This window comes from Oreochromis niloticus, unplaced genomic scaffold (assembly GCF_001858045.2).
Source record: "Oreochromis niloticus isolate F11D_XX unplaced genomic scaffold, O_niloticus_UMD_NMBU tig00000792_pilon, whole genome shotgun sequence".
NCBI lineage: Eukaryota > Metazoa > Chordata > Actinopteri > Cichliformes > Cichlidae > Oreochromis > Oreochromis niloticus.
Genome location: NW_020327250.1, coordinates 29,805 through 46,427, shown reverse-complemented (window position 1 = coordinate 46,427; position 16,623 = coordinate 29,805). Strand labels below are relative to the sequence as shown.

The window sequence follows — 16,623 nt, the reverse complement described above, 5'->3', positions numbered from 1 at the left end:
AATCATTGAATCAAAGTGTTTTGAGCAGTTTAAAGCCAGTGATGCTCACTTAAAAATTACTTTTACATACACTGAACTCAAAAAAACATAATTAGTGGCGAGATCTGTTAGAAAGAATAAGAAAAGATTGTACATGATCATTAAATGTACTTAAGTTTCTCAAAGATTGTTTGTGTGAACCTTAATCACCCATATTAGCAAATGGAGTTTGTTGACATATAATTCCACTGTACCTCCACCCACCTTCAAGCTGACCAGTGGTGTAATCAACCTGACTACCAAACATGTCTGCATGGTCACCAGAATCTTGTTTTCACAAAGGAAATTCTAATTGGGTCTAAGCAGATAAGATGAACCTAAATCTAATTAATGTCATTGGACCCCACTTGGATGTTCAGTTTTCAGTGAAGAGAAACACAAGTTAAAGTTAAAAGCATTTTTTTATTCATTATGAAGCCATGTTATGAATATAATGACAACTTAAAACATATCAGGCAAATACATGTTTCCATATATGTTAACAAAAAGGTTTGCTCTGGAGGCTATAGCATAACTGCCTTCTGTTTGTGCTTGGAGTGTACTTCATTTCATCCTGGAGGTGGTCGTTTAGTTGTTCTTTCATACTATAAAAATGTTTACAAGGTTTTTCACATCTGTTTCCAGTGTTTCTACATCAAAATCTTTTGTAAAAACTTTTTTTGTAAGGGAGAAATTCACATATATATCAGATTTGGTCTTTTTGTTTTGCTTCCTGTTGTCTGCTCCTTCAACTGATAACACAGGACAACAAGGATTTTGCTAGTGTGAATAAAACATGTTATTTACATGAAATCCAGTGCACTGATTCAGAATCTGAAGTCAAAATTCACCTAGGATGTCTAGATCTTAAGTTATAGGCCAAGGACAGTTTGGCAACTACGTGGTAGATGAGCCTGCGTACTGATGCATGGCAACATTATATTGCTGCACATTACCTGCATCATGGTTTCCACTGCCTGGTTTGTAACACATCATGGCAGCAGCATGTTCTGCAGCATCTGGGCACATCTGAGCAGGTTGGTGAGCTGATGTCAGCTGTCGCTAAGCCTATATATATTGCGAGATGGGCCAAGCGCAAGTTTATAGTTGACAGTACTGTTTTTCATATTTTGCTAGTCTGTTTTATCCTAAAGATGAGTAGGCAGAGCTGTGTAAACCATCCATACAATTTATGCTATATTTGTGGTAAATACACCCCATGCAATCAGCGCAAAACCTGACGAAGAGAGTGACAGTTGCTTACAAGTATTATTTCGAGTGTAAAGTTGGAGATCAAGACAAAAGCTGGGCACTTTAAAGCTGCTGCACTGTGTGCTACTCTGGCCTCACACAGTAGCTCAATGGCAAGAGGAAGGGAACGTCGTTTGCTGTGCCTATGATTTGGCGTGAACCGAGATCATCACGTGGACTGCTATTTCTGCATGACTAATGTTGCTGGATTTTCAAAAAAGAACAAGTCAAAATTGTTTATCCTGAAGTCTACTCTGAAGCCAGTGCCATATGACGCTGAAAATACAGTACCAATTCCGCCTGCATCTTTTGCTTCTGAAAGTGATAGTTCTGATGCGAATCATGAGGATGATGCTGCTGTTGACGCATGTTATGAAACAGAATCTGATCAGGGTAAGCCCCACTTGCTGAGCCAATCTGATTCAGATGATCTAATGAGAGACTTGTCTTTATCAAAAGAGAAGTCTGAATTGTTAGCCTCCAGATTACAGGAATGGAATTTACTACAGAAAGGCACTACAACTTCACACTTTCGTGATTGTCATGCAAAATTTGGGTGATGTGAGTGATGAACATGGAGAATGATTCCACCAGGATATTGCCACCATGGAAACAAGATATCAAGGCCACTTCAACCCCCACATGATGGGTGACTACTGCTGGTTTCTGCAGCAGTCACAGCAGACACTCACAAGCGCAAAAGCAAGTGCCTAAAGCACTTTTAACAGTGTATGTGCATTGCATAAACACTCAAATTAACTTTTTATTTACACGTTTGTTAATGTTAACAAGTTTTTGTAATCTCTCACAGTTTGAAGCAAATTTATATATTTACAGTGTCTGTATAACGAATACAGCTTAAACACATCTGTTTAGACAGATCATCCATCCATCCATCCATTCGCTTCCGCTTATCCTTTTGGTTCATGTGTAATATGTTGTTTTCTTGACATGCTTTTACACTTCCTTTATGTTTTATTTGTTTTGTTTGACATGCTTTTATATTCCCATGTGAAGCACTTTGTAATAGCTTCTTGTCTTAACGGAGTTCGAAATAGCAGGAAGTTAGCTCGCTAGCTTCCATCTAAATAAAATATAGCATGTCCTGACTGAGGGATTTTGGAAACAAATTCAAACGTACGGCTCTGCTATCACTTCCAACATAAATGAAGACAGAAAACTAAACAGCAGTGACGTTTGTAGGGTTACTGAAGTTTGGCTAGCTGGTATATAACGATGTGCTACGTGACCGCTAGCGACACAGCTATGTAATATAAACACGCTAACTTTTTTCCACTCGATAAAAGTTGACATGAGGATTCTCGGTGGTCAGGAAAAAATGTAATCGCATGGCAGGATGCTGTAAACGGACCAAACTTCAGCCAAGAGAACAACTGAGGTAATCCATCCACAATACAAAGTTGGTCATGCGGTCAAGTGAGCCCTCACTTGCGAAGTCACAGTCAAGCTAGCCGCCCCGTCAGCCGCACCTAAAATGTGGTTGCACTACTCTTACGCATATTACGGTATGGATGCCGATTGGCTTAGAAACGTGTCCTGACACTATTTAACTTCACAATCCACTCCGTTTTGGTTCATCTCACTTTCCCCCTTGTGATCCACAGCCAAGAATACTGTACGAATCAGAGAAAATTAACAATAGAATTTGCCCAATATACAGTACTGTACTTTAATAACTTCAACTTTGACCTCAGATTACAGGAAAACTGTAAGAGTGCCGCAGATATCTCACTGGATTCTGACTGTAGGCCATCTCAACTCTTCACCCTGTCATCCACAGACAAATTTACTGTACGTTTTTTGAGAAAATTGATTTTAAATTTCCTCTATTTACTCTACTGTACTATATAGATTCCCAACTTTGACCTCAGATTACAGGAAAACTGTAAGAGGTGCCGCAGATATTCCACTGGATTCTGACACTAGGCAACCCCACTCTAACCCTGTGATCCACAGACAAATTTACTGTACGGTTTTCAGAAAATTGATATTAAACTTTGCTCAATTTACTCAACTGTACTCTATATATTCCCATCTTGACCTCAGATTACAGGAAAACTGTAAGAGGTGCCGCAGATATCTCACTGGATTCTGAATCTAGGCAACCCCACTTTTCACTCTGTGATCCACAGACAAATTTACTGTACGGTTTTGACAAAATTGATAGTGAAAATTTTCCATTTTGCTTGACTGTACTCTATATATTCCCAACTTTGACCTCAGATTACAGGAAAACTGTAAGAGGTGCCGCAGATATTCCACTGGATTCTGACTCTAGACATCTCCACTCTTCACCCTGTGATCCACAGACAAATTTACTGTACGGTTTTTCAGAAAATTGGTATTAACTTTGGTCTATATCCTCTACTGTACTGTACATTTTCCCAATTTTGACCTTGAATTACAGGAAAACTGTAAGAGGTGCCGCAGATATTCCACTGGATTCTGACTCTGGGCAACCCCCACTCTTAACCCTGTGATCCACAGACAAATTTACTGTACGGTTTTTGAGAAAATTGATAGTGAAAATTTTCCATTTTGCTTGACTGTACTCTATATATTCCCAACTTGACCTCAGATTACAGGAAAACTGTAAGAGGTGCCGCAGATATTCCACTGGATTCTGACTCTGGGCAACCCCCACTCTTCACCCTGTGATCCACAGACAAATTTACTGTACGGTTTTTGAGATTGCTGTGTTAACAGAGTATGACAGAGGCTAAGAAAATATATTGCCTACAATAATATCAAATTTAAACAAGAAATTACAAAATTTCCACATTTGCTGTCATTGCTGTGTGTTCAGTAGAGCATTACTTAGTCATAAAAAATACATATCATGAAATATCATCAGTAAAAGAAATACTCTCACTATGTAAGACATGTTAGCAAATTCAGTTAATAAATATTGTATCAAATCTATACAGATGTTTAAAGGCATAATGCAAAGCATGTTTGTTTCTTATGGCTTACAAATGTGTTTGCCTTTAACATAATTTACATTTCATTTATACAGTTTCACAGACGAAACAATAAATAAGTTTCCTGAACTGTTCTTCATGGCCAAGATTTTGAATCCTTTTGAGGGTGATGCATTATCCATGAAGGTGGGCAATTTGTTCATTGATCTCTGACCCTCGCTGACTCTGACGCCTCCTAATTCTGCTTCCAGCCTTGATGATTAATTTGTTCTTCCTTTGGCATCCCTGTCACTGATGCTGTCACCAGTTGTCCACCAGTCTAATCTGCAATTCCGGTGAACCCAGAATTACCTGTATATTTGTAATGTTTCCAAAAATATACACTATATGTTGGCATTGTCCCACTTTTTTTCCTTTACAAGTAATAATCTCTATGGTTTTAATGACAATTCATATACAGATTGTGGAGGACTTTTATTCAACACTAAAAATAGTTCCTCATCAGCAGACTGTAGTACAATTTCAGCCCACCGTTAATAAACCCATCCAATGCAGCGTTATCAGAGAAATTATGCAAATGATATGTTTTTATGTACTGGTAATCTATTTATCATTTATCATGATCCTGCTCTGATGATTATTTTCTTACCCTTCTGTAATTTTAACAGATAAAGGATGTTGAACATTAAGCTCCAAACAGGATGAATGAGGAAGACCACAGAAGAGAATCATGGATGTAGTGAAAGAATACATGCAGATGGTTTTTTCATGGTCGAGGAGCATCTTCTGATACTATTTTAACACTAGGTTTACTAAACCTGCGCAAATTTGCGTGAGAAAAACTTCCCTAAACCCAACACCCCCTAGAATTACTGGGTTTTTTATTTTCTGGTGCAAGTCCTGAGGTGTTAATCACCCCTGCTGAGATTTTCACAGGTCGTCAGCTCGTTTCTCCTCCAGCTTTTGTTGTGCAAACCACCCATTATCCTCGAGGCCTGGCACATTTGCATTTGCTCACTCAGAGTTGCTCAGATCCAAGTCAGGCCAAACCTCTGTGTTACAACTTTCCGAAATGCCTGCCGTACTGACCTGCAAATATAAAAGACACACATTCACACCTTCCTTGACTCTTAGCCCAGATCTTCCATTGTTCCATTGTCACTGTGTATGTGAAGAAGTGGCATTACTTGACTACAGCACAGTGCTGTGCATAAAAGCAGACCGATCCAGGCGGGAGAATCATTTCTTGTTTGCATTTTTGAGAACACACATCAGGATGGCCTCCATATCACTGCCACGCTGGAAGAACCTCTCTGCGCAACAGGCTTTGGCCTTGCTTCAGGAAATGGACGAAGCAGATTCTGATGGAGGAGAGGTTTCATTTGTCCAGCAGGCCACTGACGCCTCCTCAGAAGAATCTGAAAAGGAGACGGAACAAGAACCCAACATGCCTCCACGGAAGAGGCCCCGTGGTACTGGGAAGCCCAGCCAGAGCCACACGGCAAAAGACGGCACTGGGTAGAGGAGGACATTGGAATGCCCAGTGCAGAAGCAAATCGTCCGTGCTTCACTGCGCAAGCTGGACCCACAGAGTCTGCTAAGGTTTGTCACTGCCATAGTAGATATGATATTTATATAAACCCATTTAGAGTGAGGTTCATGTAAATTTACCATTTTCTATTTGTTTATCTTCCGACAACGTAAGATTACAAGTGTGCTCCAAAGCTTCCTTTACATTTAAAAGTGGGAATGCTGCAGACCATCAGAGAGTGCTCGGCACATCAAGCCCGCAGAACAGAGCCGGACCGGAGTAATTCTAGTGCAATGCCTTTTATTAGAACATAAGCATTTAAATGGAGTAATTGTATTTGAATTAGTTAAATATGAGTGGGCAACTCAGACCATGACAAGAGTGCATTTGCTCTAAGAAATTAATACAAAAATTTAGACATGTTGTTGTCATTATTTTAGTCTTCAATTTTATGTGTTTTTTCTCTAAGATAGTATCAGAAGATGCTCCTCAACCATGAAAAAAACCATCTGCATGTATTCTTTCACTACATCCATGATTCTCTTCTGTGGTCTTCCTCATTCATCCTGTTTGGAGCTTAATGTTCAACATCCTTTATCTGTTAAATTACAGAAGGGTAAGAAAATAATCATCAGAGCAGGAATCATGATAAATGATAAATAGATTACCAGTACATAAAAACATATCATTTGCATAATTTCTCTGATAACGCTGCATTGGATGGGTTTATTAACGGTGGGCTGAAATTGTACTACAGTCTGCTGATGAGGAATATTTTTAGTGTTGAATAAAAAGTCCTCCACAATCTGTATATGAATTGTCATTAAAACCATAGAGATTATTACTTGTAAAGGAAAAAAAGTGGGACAATGCCAACATATAGTGTATATTTTGGAAACATTACAAATATACAGGTAATTCTGGGTTCACCGGAATTGCAGATTAGACTGGTGGACAACTGGTGACAGCATCAGTGACAGGGATGCCAAAAGGAAGAACAAATTAATCATCAAGGCTGGAAGCAGAATTAGGAGGCGTCAGAGTCAGCGAGGGTCAGAGATCAATGAACAAATTGCCCACCTTCATGGATAATGCATCACCCTCAAAAGGATTCAAAATCTTGGCCATGAAGAACAGTTCAGGAAACTTATTTTATTGTTTCGTCTGTGAAACTGTATAAATGAAATGTAAATTATGTTAAAGGCAAACACATTTGTAAGCCATAAGAAACAAACATGCTTTGCATTATGCCTTTAAACATCTGTATAGATTTGATACAATATTTATTAACTGAATTTGCTAACATGTCTTACATAGTGAGAGTATTTCTTTTACTGATGATATTTCAATGATATGTATTTTTTATGACTAAGTAATGCTCTACTGAACACACAGCAATGACAGCAAATGTGGAAATTTTGTAATTTCTTGTTTAAATTTGATATTATTGTAGGCAGTATATTTTCTTAGCCTCTGTCATACTCTGTTAACACAGCAATCTCAAAAACCGTACAGTAAATTTGTCTGTGGATGACAGGGTGAAGAGTGGAGATGGCCTAGAGTCAGAATCCAGTGGAATATCTGCGGCACCTCTTACAGTTTTCCTGTAATCTGAGGTCAAAGATGGGAATATATAGAGTACAGTTGAGTAAATTGAGCAAAATTTAATATCAAGTTTCTCAAAAACCGTACAGTATATTTTTCTGTGGATCACAGAGTGAAGAGTGGGGGTTGCCTAGAGTCAGAATCCAGTGGAATATCTGCGGCACCTCTTACAGTTTTCCTGTAATCTGAGGTCAAAGTTGGGAATCTATAGAGTACAGTTGAGTAAATTGAGCAAAATTTAATATCAATTTTCTCAAAAACCGTACAGTACATTGTCTGTGGATCACAGGGTGAAGAGAGTAGATGGCCTAGAGTCAGAATCCAGTGAGATATCTGTGGCACCTCTTACAGTTTTCCTGTAATCTGAGGTCAAAGTTGGGAATATATAGAGTACAGTTGAGTAAATTGAGCAAAATTTAATATCAATTTTCTCAAAAACCGTACAGTACATTTGTCTGTGGATCACAGGGTGAAGAGAGTAGATGGCCTAGAGTCAGAATCCAGTGAGATATCTGTGGCACCTCTTACAGTTTTCCTGTAATCTGTGGTCAAAGATGGGAATATATAGAGTACAGTAGAGTAAATTGAGCAAAATTTAATATCAATTTTCTCAAAAACCGTACAGTAAATTTGTCTGTGGATCACAGGGTGAAGAGTGGGGGTTGCCCAGAGTCAGAATCCAGTGGAATATCTGCGGCACCTCTTACAGTTTTCCTGTAATCTGAGGTCAAAGATGGGAATATATTGAGTACAGTAGAGTAAATTGTGCAAAGTTTAATATCAATTTTCTCAAAAACCGTACAGTAAATTTGTCTGTGGATGACAGGGTGAAGAGTTGAGATGGCCTACAGTCAGAATCCAGTGAGATATCTGCGGCACCTCTTACAGTTTTCCTGTAATCTGAGGTCAAAGTTGAAGTTATTAAAAGTACAGTACTGTATATTGGGCAAATTCTATTGTTAATTTTCTCTGATTCGTACAGTAATCTTGGCTGTGGATCACAAGGGGGAAAGTGGAGATGAACCAAAACGGAGTGGATTGTGAAGTTAAATAGTGTCAGGACACGTTTCTAAGCCAATCGGCATCCATACCGTAATATGCGTAAGAGTAGTGCAACCACATTTTAGGTGCGGCTGACGGGGCGGCTAGCTTGACTGTGACTTCGCAAGTGAGGGCTCACTTGACCGCAGTCTGCTGCATGGGCTGGGCTGTAGTTACTACAGATATACGTACAGATATTACGTATCGGTATCGGTCAGATACTGACCTAAATTACTGGATCGGATATCGGCGAGAAATAAAAAAAATGTAATCCAATCCATTAAATATAAAAAAAAACACCTCACAAAACTTGCGACACAGCGTAACTCGGCTCATAACCATAGCATGTCAGAGCAGTGTGCTCACGTGATAGAGCGGCTGTGTGTATTTGTAGCCTCGCTACCAAACCAGCATTTCATCTCCGAGAAAGTTATCCCAGAGAGAAGTAAAGCAAGTGTGTAAGTTCATCTCTGAATGTTTGTAAAGCATTCCCATGTTAAGCTTAACAACCGATATATGGAGCGACTGCCTCTCTCTCTCCCTCTCCTGCTGCTACTTCAATCTTGAAACTGCTTAATGATCAGCTGATCGGCTTTTCTGTTGCGAGTCCGTCTCTCTTCTTTGTTTTTGGTCCACATTGCACCAGAAAGAGGAAACCAGCGGCGGAACAACAGCAGCACCTTTAAGCTTGATAAGCTGTTGTTAGAATTTATTTAATATTACTTTCTACACCAGGATCCTTTTCTACGTAGCTGACGGCTGGTAACTGTGCAGGGCGGGTCTAGCAAAGTTTAGCCAGGGGGGCCGATAGGGCATGAACAGGGAAAAGGGGGGCACAAAGACATACTTTTCTTTCTTATTCTCATTTAAAATATCTAGCTTTTAATAAATAATTATCTGAATCTCACACCCAAAGTTTTAATCTGATGTAAATGTATAGAAGTCCATTACTGTATATTAGAGATGGACCGATCCGATATTAGGTATCGGTATCGGTCCGATACTGACGTAAATTACTGGATCGGATATCGGCGAGAAATAAAAAATGTAATCCGATCCATTAAATATCAAAAAAGCACCTCACAAAACTTGCCACACGGCGTAACTCGGCTCATAACCGTAGCACGTTGGAGCAGTATGCGTCACGTGATAGAGCGGCTGTGTGTATTCCCAGATAGCAAGGAAACATTGAAACAATGTTGAGTCAATATCAGGCGACGTCATTGAAGCAACGTTGAAGTGTGACGTTGACCCAACATCACTCTTGCACCCATTTTTAACGTTGAAACAACGTCAGGTTTTGATGTTGAATCAATGGTGAAACCTGACATTGATTCGACGTTATATTTTCTAACACTGTTGACATTGAAACAATGTCAGATTCTGATATTGAAACACTGTTGAGCTATGGTATTGATTTTCCACCTCTTTCGCACAGTTGCTTTTTATTGAAAAAAAAAAAACAAAAAAGGTCAATAGACATGTATCATTTGCAAAATACTTTATTAAAAGACAAAGTTTCCTATTTACATTTCTATGTTTCACGTCACTTTTTATTATTTACTCCGGGATGGGGATGGATGATGTGCGTCCTGCGCGCCACCCGTACGATCTGGAGCATATCTGAGCCATTTCTGGACTGCTTGAGCAAAGACCAACTCAGACATAGAGTTCGCCCCTAACTGCTGCGCCAGGCCATCTAGGACAAAAATAGACACACACACAAAAAAACAAAGACAAAAAAAAGGGAATTAGAGCACATGAATAAGCTCTTGTTAATTGTCTTCAGCAGGGAGAAAGTATGTAAACTCCTAGGCTGATAAACATGAAAGTCACCAGGCGGAAATCAGCAAACTGCTGCATTTGATTCCCAAAGAGCTATAAGCTGAAAATGTGATATGTCTTAGCATGGTGTGCTGTGTATCCTTTAAAAAAAAAAAGAAGAAAACATGGGGTCCTCGGGCTGTACAAAGTGTACAACCCGAGGACAAAACAAGCCGAAGACCAAAGACTCCATCTCCAGATTAACCGGACATGAAAGTCTTGTTATTAAGAAAGACAAAGTAATATAGCAAAAACCAGACATAGGAAATGTGAAACGCACCCAGCACATCAATTGATCCCTTTATTGTTCACTTTAGGCTCATAAAACTACAATTAACAGTAAAACTTACCAAATATGCATCTGCACAGCGCTGTCTCTTTAAATGCCCTTTTTTGCTTTGTCTGGTCCTTGGTTTTTTCCCTGCCCAGTTGAGTACAGAGGCCAGCTCCTTTGTAATGGCATAAACCATTACACGGCAGACTCGCACCTCCAGTGTGGTCCAGCAGCACCAATCAACGCAAAGCGTCTCACCTATAGACACATTTTATGAGATGGATTTAGCGTGTCTCATGTCTTAAATGTGTATGCAAGTGCTTGTGTGTTTACTTCATGTAATTGATGATAGAAACATGTCATTTAGTTTTCCCTAAAGCCTGATTTTCAAGTCATACAAAGAATAAACCAAAGTATTGGCAGTACAATGTATTTCTATTCCCTTTTGTTGGATATTCATTTGTTAGTTCTTGTAACTGCTAAAAGTGTTTACTAGTTTTTGCCTGTCACATATATTTGTTATACCATGTAAACTGTGAAATTCCAAGATTTTCAAACTTGCCTTGTAATAGTGGCCTCACAGAGTCTCTGGAATCTACAGAAAAAAAAATCACAACAAGATGACATTCAGGAGTATAAATTGTTTTTTTTTTTTTTAAATAAGAGTACAATGACATTGTGATGCAGCTTTAAAACTTTTTTAAAAGCATACCATCTATAGGGAAGACATCAGACTCTGCATGCTGGCGAGATCGCAAAGCTGTGTCGTTTGTGCCGGAGTGGCGAAAGGTGCCGGAAGCTGGGTGTGGCATTATGATGGTTGCTATCAGTGGTCTGGGGGGCAGACTGGAGTGATGAGGGCTGTTTAGAAAAAGATAATTTTTTAAGTATTTAAGAATACAGACAACTTGTCAAAAAAGTTTCCTCGTGTCAGACACAGATATGTACACAGACACTAGACAGTATTTTATTACCTGGTATTTTCACTCGAGGGGCCTGGGGAAACCGTTTTTTTGTAGGCTGCTCATCCTCTGAGTCCGTATATGTGTACAGGGGATTTGGTCTAAAGAAAAGAAATTAAAAACGGTCTTAAGTAATTGTAAATATGCTTTTGGCATATTGTTTCCTAAAGTTAGTTTGATTTCTAACAACACACACAGGAAACAGACGTGCAAGAAGGTACAGTTTACAATGAATTTTTGAAGTGCACAAGTGTACACGGCTTTGCATTTTTAAAAAGTTTACAAACTTCCACTTTTTGGACTATATTATGTGGTGATATTGCAGTATGCAAGCACCACAGATATGTATAAAAGACAAGATCATAAATTCTTAACAATCAAAGATATGTTTGTGAATAAAAAGGTTTTACTTGTGCTTTCTTTTAAGACTGGTCCGGGTTTTCTTTTTCGGACTGAAGGTCAGATCACAGTGTTCACGTAGAGATCTCTGAAGACTGCGTTCTGCTTCGTGAAATGTGCCTGGAAATACAAACACAATGTACGGCCAGACATACATTACGTGTGGACAAAAGGTGCAAACGCATAGAAAAACCAGCGGTTTCAAAAATACGCTGGTACGTGTGGACGTAGCCTTATTCATTATACAAGGCACAAACGGAAAGTCATGTACGCGTGCAACGTAAAGTTAGGTCAGCGTGCAACGTACAGTCACGTGGGCATTCAAACTGAGTCTAAAGTTTTCGTGTGCGAATTGAAACGAGTGCTCTCCAGTCATCAAAAGTAACAAAGTCATTGAACACGTTTATACAGTTAACTTTACGTTTATCAATCATATATCACAGATTTAGAATTTTTTGTAGTACTAAGCAACTACAGAGCGAAAGTCTGGGTCAAGCGCCGAGGCGACGGCAAGAACAAAGGAAAACTCGAAGCGTTAAAGCTAGCTTTGTAAGGGAATATAACGAAGAAATTATGAAACGAAAATGTTTTCTTTGTCGATATACTTTGTTCGCAGTGCAATTTATTTGTTGCCGGATTGTAAGAAGTAGACACAATTTCCGGCTCGTAAATAACAGTAAAAAACTTGTTAATGTACAACATTAACGAGTTTTTTTTACTGTTATTCAAATGCAAACATGGAAATAACGAGTAGGAAAAAAAAATCATTCATTCTTACCTTATACTACTCGTGGTGCGGGCCAGTGCAGTGCATGAACTGATGCCTCCTCCGGTCAATTCCACTGAGAGTAAATCAAATGTCCCGCTCTACTGTAGAAGACAATGAATACCTGGGGGATGTACCAATGTGAGAGGGGTGCTGCGGAATAGTCCAAGTGATCGCTGCTTTAATTTCGGTCAACTATACATAAATTGCACGTAGACACGATTTTTTAAAGCTGGTGATCTAGACCAAGTCATTGATAACAAATGAACAATAAATCTACTTTCTCTGGTACTTTATACCCGATCAGTTGCAGTGCAATTTAATGCTCAACTACAAATCGATGGTTTTTGATGGTGACCGGAGCCGAATGATCGTCAACTATAAATAGACGTTTTCTCGACGTTGTTGTTGTCACCTGGTCGACTATAAATAGATCAAATATCAATGACAAAAAAACAACGGTGAATCAACATCGTTACAACGTCTCTATAGTAAGACCGTCGGTTTACCACAGTATTTCAATGTTGTTACAACATTGGCATTTCAACCCCGACCATATAAGACGGTTCGGATGAAAAATCAACATAGATTCAATGTCGTCTTGCTATCTGGGTTTGGAGCCTGGCTAACAAATGAGCATTTCATCTCCGAGGAAGTTATCCCAGAGAGAAGTAAAGCAAATGTGTAAGTTCATCTCTGAATGTTTGTAAAGCGTTCCCATGTTAAGCTTAACAACCGATATATGGAGCGACTGCCTCTCTCCCTCTTCTTGCTGCTACTTCAATCGTGAAACTGCTTAATGATCAGCTGATCGGCTTTTCTGTCGCGAGTCCGTCTCTCTTCTTTGTTTTTGGCCCACTTTGCACCTGAAAGAGGAAACCAGCGGCGGAACAACAGCAGCACGTTTAACCTTGATAATCTGTTGTTAGAATTTATCTAATATTACTTTCTACACCAGGATCCTTTTCTACGTAGCTGACGGCTGGTAACTGTGCAGGGGCGGATCTAGCAAAGTTTAGCCAGGGGGCCGATAGGGCATGAACAGGGAAAAGGGGGCACAAAGACATACTTTTCTTTCTTATTCTCATTTAAAATGTCTAGCTTTTAATAAATAATTATCGGAATCTTACACCCAAAGTTTTAATCTGATGTAAAATGTATAGAAGTCCATTACTGTATATAGTAACTGTTAAGTCTAATCTAACCTAGTAAGCTATAGTACTTTTTCCTTTGGGAAAGTACCATTTCTGAATTCTGCAATTCTGTTGAAGAAAGATTTTGAATCTATTTAATTATTCTTGAAAAATAATTTATTTCTGTGCATTTTTTTTTCACCCTGCATCAAATTTAAGTTGATTACATCGATTAAGCATCATGAGGTGGAGGGTGGGGGTGGTTCCCTATTTTTTTGGGGGGGAGTTTGCAACCCTATTACTTGCTTAATATTTCTGCTAAGTACTCTTTAAAATACCAGAATAGGGAGGATGGAGTAGGTAGGTTTAAGTTTATTAGATTGATCAGTGTTGCTGAACTACGAAATATTTTGGGTGCAGTGTATTTTTTACATACAGGTATAACAGAATAGCTTTAGTGTTGTTATTCATTTAAACTTGAGTATGAACTTATACAAAATGCAGCAAGATATTAAAAAAACAGTTTTATTCATTAAAAAACACACTATATCGGATTCATATCGGTATCGGCAGATATCCAAATTTATGATATCGGTATCGGACATGAAAAAGTGGTATCGTGCCATCTCTAGTAGTTACATCATAAGGTTTTAAAAACTGAGCTTAAGTAAATGATTAGCGGTAATAAAAGCCGAGGAAGGTCAACAGTGATCACTGACTGTTTTTAGGAGCTTTTTGAGATTAAATAGAAAAAAATACAAAACATTAAACATGTTAACAACACAAAAGCCATATTAAACGCAGACTACTTTAGGCCCAGAAGCAGGATTCGTCACGTCATCACTTAAAGACCGGATAGCCTGGTGACCTGTCTGCTTGCCTCTGTTGGACTTTCTTTTTCTTGATTTCCAGATTATCATAAATATGTTAGAGGGAGTTTTTTTGGGAAGATCAACAAGCTTGTTATTAGAGTCTGATGGTAGAAAATATAAAAGATGTGGTGCCACACATTGGTTTGTAGACCACTGTCCTCATTTATTTTTCATGTCCTTTCAAAAACAAGAGGTCTTGGGTTTGAATCTGGCCTGGGGCCCTTCCTTGTGAAGCTTTTATATTTCTCCATGTCTGTGTGGGTTCCTTTCAGGCACCCTATCTTCAAGTTCAAAGGTTGATGCATGCTTATTAGGTTATTAGGTAGTGCAGTGGTTCCCAAACTTTTTTTTGCCAGGCCCCCCTTTTTTACAAGAAAAATGTTCGCGCCCTCTTTTCACATCACGCTGTGCGCCACGTTATTGTTTACATGAGATGAATTGCAGAATGGCAGATAGAGACAAAATACTGTTACTGTTAATCTGACTATCTTCAGGTTTTACACGCTTACATATACACACGCAGTTACTGTCCCTCCATTTATAAAGGCAGAGGCGTCATGGTGTAATTATTTTACGTGTAGTTGTTTTTTTTTCCTGTGTAATAATATTCAACATTGCTATCAATACATTTTTCAAAAAATGCCTCTCTGTGCAAAATGGGTTTAAACACATAAACAGCTGTGGGATACTGTTTGTCCGTGATTTGAACCGGGGGAACAAATGACGGCAGGATCAGCCTGATATTATTTGTATCCCACTGTAACTTTACTGCATAAAGAGCTAACATGTCCAAAATGTCAGGAGTAGTTATTACAAGAAGTGTTTGTGAACTAAAAATCAAGAATGTGGGATACTGTTTGTCCGTGATTTGGAGAGCCCAGCGCTGCTCCCGACGCAGGGAAACTAATTTTGCAGGGGAGACCTACCTTGGCACTTGTGCAGGTGAAGCCAAAGGGAAGATATGCTTCACCATATTTTCTAGTCTTTGGCTTGGAAGGAAGTTGGTTTGGAAACATATTTGGCGATGCTTCATCTCCTGCTTTGCGTTTGTGTGGGAGCCCCGTCAAAAACCTGTCCACAGTGTCCAAGCGCTCTTTTTTTTTTTTTTTTCTTTTCATACTGCGCCCCCCCTGCAATGGCTCTGCGCCCCCCCTAGGGGGCGGGCCCCACACTTTGGGAACCTCTGAGGTAGTGGATCTCAGGTTTCTTATATTCAGTCATGTTGCAACTTGATCATAATACAGGGAGTGCAGAATTATTAGGCAAATGAGTATTTTGTCCACATCATCCTCTTCATGCATGTTGTCTTACTCCAAGCTGTATAGGCTCGAAAGCCTACTACCAATTAAGCATATTAGGTGATGTGCATCTCTGTAATGAGAAGGGGTGTGGTCTAATGACATCAACACCCTATATCAGGTGTGCATAATTATTAGGCAACTTCCTTTCCTTTGGCAAAATGGGTCAAAAGAAGGACTTGACAGGCTCAGAAAAGTCAAAAATAGTGAGATATCTTGCAGAGGGATGCAGCAGTCTTAAAATTGCAAAGCTTCTGAAGCGTGATCATCGAACAATCAAGCGTTTCATTCAAAATAGTCAACAGGGTCGCAAGAAGCGTGTGGAAAAACCAAGGCACAAAATAACTGCCCATGAACTGAGAAAAGTCAAGCGTGCAGCTGCCAAGATGCCACTTGCCACCAGTTTGGCCATATTTCAGAGCTGCAACATCACTGGAGTGCCCAAAAGCACAAGGTGTGCAATACTCAGAGACATGGCCAAGGTAAGACCACCACTGAACAAGACACACAAGCTGAAACGTCAAGACTGGCCAAGAAATATCTCAAGACTGATTTTTCTAAGGTTTTATGGACTGATGAAATGAGAGTGAGTCTTGATGGGCCAGATGGATGGGCCCGTGGCTGGATTGGTAAAGGGCAGAGAGCTCCAGTCCGATTCAGACGCCAGCAAGGTGGAGGTGGAGTACTGGTTTGGGCTGGTATCATCA

General features: G+C 39.4%; 1 long non-coding RNA gene across 1 annotated transcript; it reads right to left on the bottom strand.

Annotated features, from left to right (window-relative positions):
* Positions 1-11,490: 11,490 nt before the first annotated feature.
* Positions 11,491-12,685, bottom strand: LOC112844710 (uncharacterized). The gene is made up of 3 exons (XR_003217447.1): positions 12,626-12,685; positions 11,859-11,967; positions 11,491-11,549 (listed from the first exon to the last, which is right to left on the bottom strand). It is a non-coding gene; the product is annotated as an uncharacterized LOC112844710 (long non-coding RNA).
* Positions 12,686-16,623: the final 3,938 nt, after the last annotated feature.